The 7285-nt window shown below is 38.7% G+C and overlaps 1 non-coding gene across 1 annotated transcript; it reads right to left on the minus strand.

The window, feature by feature from the left end:
* Positions 1–357: 357 nt before the first annotated feature.
* LOC130034876 (small nucleolar RNA SNORD2) lies at positions 358–421 on the minus strand. Its single transcript, XR_008794190.1, has one exon. It is a non-coding gene; the product is annotated as a small nucleolar RNA SNORD2 (small nucleolar RNA).
* Positions 422–7285: the final 6864 nt, after the last annotated feature.

The raw sequence follows: 7285 nt of genomic DNA on the forward strand, positions 1-7285 counted from the left end.
GTAAGGGTTGATCTTTACCAATAAATAATGATCTCTCTTTTTCACATCATGTAGTCTATTTTGGATCAAGAATTGTAGCACTGTAGCACTGTCCTCCCGTTGTTCATCGAATTGCTCGAGCGGGCACCAGTAACGTCTCACAACAAATTGTGAGACTTGTTGTTACTGTGTTTGGCACATCGAATATGCCATGGGGAGTTTGCCAGGCTTTGCCATGCGGGCAAGATACTCTCAGTAGCTCGCCGGGCTCTCCTAGAGGGGCGGTGGAATCAAATCAGGGTCAGCTGTGTGCAAGGCAAACGCCCTACCCGCTGTGCTATCGCTCCAGGATCAAGAATTATGCCCAAATAATCAAGTCAATGACAATGAGTATTCTCACATTTCAAGTCAATTCCAAAAGATAATTACCATAATTTCACAAAATAATGATATTAAGAAGGCAGTAGAGAACTTAAAAATCAGCTTTGAATTGTTTTCTTTTGGGGGCACTTCAATTTTTAAAAATGTCTTTTAGATCTCAAATTTAGGAAAGGAAAAATCTCAATTCCCATCATAATTGAGCTCCAGAAGTATGACCTCATACTTGATCTGGCCAAGGGTTATTTTAAGATCTCTTTAAAAAAAAAACTCTGATTTTCTATTTTTGCAATTATTCCAGGAATACATATTTTTCTATGAACACACTAGTACTTTGCCAGTAGTGGTGTTAATTTTTTTCTTTTGGGGTCACAGGGGTTACTCCTGGCTCATGCATTCAGGAATTACTCCTGGCAGTGCTCTGAGGACCATATAAGATGCTGGGAATCAAACCTGGTTGGCTGCATGCAAGGCAGGATGAGTGCTCAAGTCCTACCCACTGCGCTGTTGCTCCAGCCCTTGGTGGTGTTAATTTGAGTGGCTAAAGTGACAACCCTTCATTGAAAGACTAAAGCCCAAATGGCCTCCCATTTACCATTATTCCCAGAAGTCAGATTCTTTCTACAGTTCACTTTGCTGACCTTTTGCAATCATAGGCTTTTTTTTTTAACTGTACCATACTGCCCTTTTCCATGTCTATTTAACTTAGTGTGTGGCAACTGGAGTATTAATTTTAATTTTCAGGGGAAAAAATTTCTGCTTTTCCCCCTTTCTATATTTAAAGCAATCTGAGTTGGCATTTTCAAAAAAAATTAAAACATCACTATAGGGTATGGAAAATGCTTGTGGCAGCCCAAAGAATGACAGATCAACTGGGACTAGGAAAAAAAGAAAAAAGAAAACCCAACAAACCTTATATTGACAACATCTGCATCTCAGCTCATTTCTATGCAAATAGACTGGAAAAGGCTGCCACGAAGTTGCAATTATTTACCCTCTAATACATCTGCAAATTGCATAGCTCAGAAACTGGAGGTTTAGCAAAACTGTTTTTTCAAGCCGAGGACATCTGCATCAGCCTCACCTGTACTTCTTGTATAAAAGGCCTATTTCTGGGCTCCTTCCCAGGCATATTATGGAATCAGAATTTTTAACAAACAGCAGTGAGTTCTTTAAAACCATGCCTTAAGGAATGTATAAACGTGATTAGAAATTGAACTTTGTGGCTTCTTCCCTCAGTTGACGAACACAAGTGATTTCAGCTTTTAACTTCATTACTTCTCTATATCTTCTGATCCACGCAACTAAGGATAAAGTGGACAAGAGAGCTAAGTAGTGACCACATCACAGAAAAACACTGTGTAGCACTAAGGCTTTTAATGGGTCGAACAGGGCTAATATTCTGGTGAAACACCAATTTGCATGATTTCTCTGTAAGAGCCCTCTCAAGTAAGCCAGCCTCCATTTCATCTATACCTGGGGAGGAAGATCATGATCACAGATGCATAGTTTAACAGAAACACAATAATTACATCAAACCTATTAAAGGGTAATTTGAACATGAACAAAATGCTAATATATTGAAATTACGAATTGAATATCCTGTGGTCTTTTTCTATTAACTTTCAATCCCTCGTTCTGATTCAGTGAAATCATCAATTAGCTATGGCTAAAAAATTAGCCTTTTTCCGGGCCTGGCCTGGAATTTCTTTCGCTGGCACCTGCGTGTGCCCTGTTCTACTTGGTGTTTAGCCTGGTTTCACCAGGATGATCATTTCCTCATTATACAACACTTAATGCCAGCATCCCAACATTTGCAGGCTTCCTGCAATTGTTCAAAGTCTGTTTCTTTGAAATTATACCAATTGGATTTCTGTGTTCTATCTCACTCTTTAATTATGAAGTATTAATGTGGTTTTCTCTGAATCTCAATCTCTGGAAAATAGCTGTCTCCAGTGAAAAATGTGCGGTCTGCCCCTCACTCGGTGCTGCCTACATGTTTTCAATCTCTGTCCCAGGAGAGCTTTGTGTCTTTTCAATCTGGCAGGTGAGAAGACTTAAATAGAATTTTTCCTCTCTTGGAAAAAAGTCCCTATCTACACAAAACTCTTGTATTTTATCTAATTGTCTGTTCCTAAACACTTCCTAAATCACTGGAGTTATTTCTGCATCTCTGAAAGGGCTATACTGGCCTGCATAACCCTTCTTGCCTCTTTGCAGTGAACTCCCTTATCCAGAGAGCACAACCTTTTTGTCCTGCATCAGGCATGAGAGAAATATATGGGGAAAGAAGTTTCTGGGACGCTTTTAATTCAGTGCACGTTTTGCTTTGTGGAGCTGTCCATAATGGGAAGCATAGGTCCATAGATGATCTGCAGAGAATACCCCGGTTTATTGTCTGAGTGATCAAGAAATCCCAATTTGAAGAGAGAACAAGTGCTTTAGATGCATAAAGAAGAGGGAATAAAATTAAAGTGATACCTCTCTCCACTTTCTCGGAAAACACATACAGTCAGTGCTAATTCCAGTTCTAATAGGGATAATTAAAGTGGAGGTAAAGAATTAGGATGTTTATTTTAAAAATTAAGCTATTGTAATCAGAAGATAAAAATAACATGATGAGAAGAAACAGACTCATATTTATGCATAGTGGGTTTTAATGGATCTATAATGAAATCCTCCTAATCAGGATGTGAATTACCTACTGTTTCTGAATTTTGTTCAGGTTCCATTTTCAAAAGGATGAGGTGCTGCGATTTTTTTAATCATTTCTGAAAATTAGTCTTTTCAAAAATGGCCTATTCCTTAAGGAAAATTCTCTATAATGAAAGGCAATGAAGATCTGTAATTGCATGAAATGGGAATTTTCTAGTCAATTTTGGCGGAGAATTGAATCAAGTTAGAAAATCTGTGCACAAATCCTTGATCGTCCAACTAAATAAAGCAGCAGTAGAGACATTTATATTTTTGGTGTGTGTTTTTCAACTAGAATTAGTTTGATGATACTATGTAGGCCTGAATTATCATAATAGTAGTTTGATTTACTTGAATTGGCTTCCTCAGGGGAAGAATAAAAATCATCATCTCTATGATTTTTAAAATATAACTTTAACTAGATATAACAAATTCCCTCCAAGCAGAAAACTGATATATGTGTAAGTAAGACTGAATCTAAATTATTAATTTAGTCAAAAAATATTTAGTAATACCAGGTGCTAGACTGGTAGTGATCATTCTTTTTCATTGGTCTTTTGGACTGAATACAATATACCAACACAAACTTGCTGATGTATTTCCAAAGATGTTTATTTCTGTGGGCTGGAGCGATAGCACAGTGGGTAGGGTGTTTGCCTTGCATGTGGCCGATCTGGTTGGCCCAGGTTTGATTCCTCCGCCTCTCTCGGAGAGCCTGGCAAGCTACCTAGAGTATCTCCACCACTTGGCAAAGCTTTGCAAGCCACCGTGACGTATTGATATGCCAAACACAGTAACAAGTCTCACAAAGGAGATGTTACTGGGCCCGCTCGAGCAAATTGATGAACAACAGGAGGACAGTGCTCAGTGTTCAGTTTATTTCTGTACACTCGGTATACAGTACACTCAGAGTCACGGTCACGTTCCTCCCATTATTCATCAATTTGCTAGAGCGGGCCCAGTAACATTTCCATCATGAGACTTGTTGTTACTGTGTTTGGCATATTGAATACGTCATGGGTAGCTTGCCAGGCTTTGTCATGCGGGTGAGATACTCTTGGTAGGTTGCCAGGCTCTCCGAGAGGGGCGGAGGAATTGAACCCGGCTCGGCCAGGCCAGCTGCACGCAAGGTGAACACCCTACCGCTGTTACTCTTTGGAAATATATTTGCAAGCATGTGTCTTTCAATAAACTCACTCTATGTTCAGAGCCTTCTAGAGTGTTCATAAAATCTTTAGCCTTTGCATCAATAGCCTGTTCCTAACCCAACAATTTATTTGGTTGCATAGTATTCTATAGACTAAAATTCCATAATTTAAAACATATGATCGACAGCACACAGCCGCAGAGAAGAAAGGCTGCTGGGCAGCTCCACAGCTCCTGGCGAATGCACCAGGTCCCAAAAAGAGCCGAGATCACCCGGGAAGTCCCAGATGGGGTAGGTGCCGCATTCTGCCTCCTCCAGATGGAACCCTGGTGACCATGAGCCTCTACAAGCATAGCTCAAGATTGCGAGAACCAGGACTTTTACTCCAAACTGCGTGAGTGGCCACACGACATCTCCCTATATACAAAGTGATCAATGGAAAGTAAATCATCCAATGTTTCTCCCTGAAAATCAGGCTTAACTCTTATACAAACCACAACACCCAATAGGAGAGAGAGAACAAAAGGGAATGCCCTGCCACAGAGGCAGGGTGGGATGGGGAGTGGGAGGGATACTTGGATCCGTGGTGGTGGGAAATGGTCACTGGTGGAGGGATGGGTATTCAAAATAAATAAATATATTAATAAAAAATATGATCACTAAATTATCAAGTCTTTCTTTTTTTAGTTTTTGTAAATAAGAAAGTAACTACAGTAAATATTATTTAAAATACTATTTAGATGCAAAATCTTTCTGCCAAACATGTTTGAAAAAAGATGTCACTGCTATATTAAATATATTTACATGTTAATTTTAATTTAGAAAATCAAAGATTGTTTTTGTATAAATTGTGACAACTTACAATTATAACAACAAATGTGATTCCCTTAGATATTAGCCAGCATTTTATCTTGTCATTATTTAAAATTTTTGAATCTTATAATTGAAAATGGCAGCTTATTGATATGTGTTTTACCAAGAAAAATTAGCTTGAAGTCTAACTCCCATGCTCTTATTAATTTGTATTGTTAATTTGATGAAAAATCATATATTTATTGGCTATTTTCCCTTCCTTTTTGTAGACTACCTGCTGATATCCTTAAGGCCATTTTCGTGTTGGATTATTTGTAATAAACTTGCATATTTGCTAGAGGGTCTCTGAAAGGTGTACTGCAAACAATTTATCCTAGTCTATTTGACTTTGCGTATGTGTGTTTTTGCCATACTGTAGCTTTACTTCCTGTGAAAATACTCAACAAATTGTTTTATGTGTTCCTCCACTACTGTCTCCACCATAAAAATATACTGACATTCTCTGCATTTTGTAGCTTTTCAGCTATAGTTTCCTATGGCATACTTTCAGCCATACTTTAGCTATATTTTCCTGAAAATTCTGCATACTGTCTCCTTATGCATAATTTTCTAAGCTATCCTGATATGGTGGTGGCTAGGGAAGTAAAGTTGTTTATTTTTGTTTTGCTTTTAATTGACAACTTAATCGTTAATGAAAATTACAAGGAATAATAATTCACAGCAGCACTAAATTTTCTTTTAATAGTGACAGGAAAGAAGAACAGGCAGACAAATAAATGACACAGGATCCCATCACTATGTGATACTACTGCCTGATCCTACACATTAGAACATCACAATATTTTTATGTTCTTTCTTTCAACAAAGCACTCAGAAAAGATGATATTCCTCAAAGATGACTACAACTTCAACTGCCACCTAACATGCCTTTTAGAACCTTGTTTCTCTTCCAACAAGAAAAATGTAGCGTCTAATCCCATCCTCTTGAGGATAGACATTGGTAACCCACTTAAACAGACTATCACAAAAGGAATGCTGCTGACCTTCCAAGATTCGGTTATAAAAGATGATGAGATTCTGCTTTCTTAGCTAAGATATCCACTCTTGAAGACAAAATGAATGCCTATACTTGAAGTCCTCATCATTCAATACCCTTGAAGTCATCTTGCTGCAAAAACAGAGAGGGGAAAAGAGAGAAAGAGGAAATAGTAAGGTGGAGATTCACCTCAATCCTAATTTCTTCATCTGTGCTCTTTCTGACTTCCTGACCTAAAGAAACTGACAGTCATGGAAAAATATTTATTATTGTTTTTAAACCACTGGGTTTAGAGATTCTTGGCTGACCAGGCTCCAAAGTAAATGTAAGAGCCCAAGGATGCAGCGCTACTTGGGCCCTGAAATGATGGGGATAACCTAGGACACTCCAACGATACTCTAGGGGACTTCTGGGTCACACCCAGTGATGCTTAGGCAATTTGGTTCTGAAGATTAAATTGAGGTAGACTGCATGTGTGGTATGCACCCTTGTTATACCATTCAAGCCTCTAAACAAGCTACTTTAATCTTATTTATTTACTTACTGGCCACACTTGGCTCTGATCAGGAATCAATCCTGGGGGGGCTCAGGGGATCATATGTGGTGCTGGAAATTGAACTTGATAGCCGCATGCAATGGCAAGCATGTACTATTTCTGTACTGTCACTCTGACCTCTCAATAAGCTATTTTTTTTCATTTTTTTTATCACGATCACGATCATCCTGTTGTTTGTCAATTGCCTCGAGCAGGCACCAGTAACATCTCCTTCACCCTAGCCCTGAGATTTTAAAAAGTGCCATATTCAAGGCTCTTTCAGGGTTAGGAGAATGAGACCCATCATTGTTACTGGTATTTGGCATATTTGGTACACCAAGGAGAGTTTGCCAGACTCTGCCGTGTGGGCAGGTTACATTCGGTAGCATGCCAGGTTGTTCAAAGTAAGAAAGTAAGAATGAGATAATAAGATGTTGCATGGCTGTGAATGCAGCCTCACGCTTCCAGGAGCTGGGTTTTATAGTTTCTGGGTCTTGGCTGTTGATGGGATTTTTTTTATAATTTTATTTATTGAATTTATTTATTGAATAAATATTTATTGAATACGATAAGAGTAGTTACAAAGCTTTCAGGTTTAAGTCTTGGTCATACAATGAAACAACCATACCTTCACCAGTGCCCATTCTCCACCACCAAAAAACCCAGTTATACCCTCATCCCACACCTTCCCCCTACCTGTGGG

Source organism: Sorex fumeus, unplaced genomic scaffold, assembly GCF_029834395.1.
Source record: "Sorex fumeus unplaced genomic scaffold, SorFum_2.1 ptg000061l, whole genome shotgun sequence".
Taxonomy (NCBI): domain Eukaryota; kingdom Metazoa; phylum Chordata; class Mammalia; order Eulipotyphla; family Soricidae; genus Sorex; species Sorex fumeus.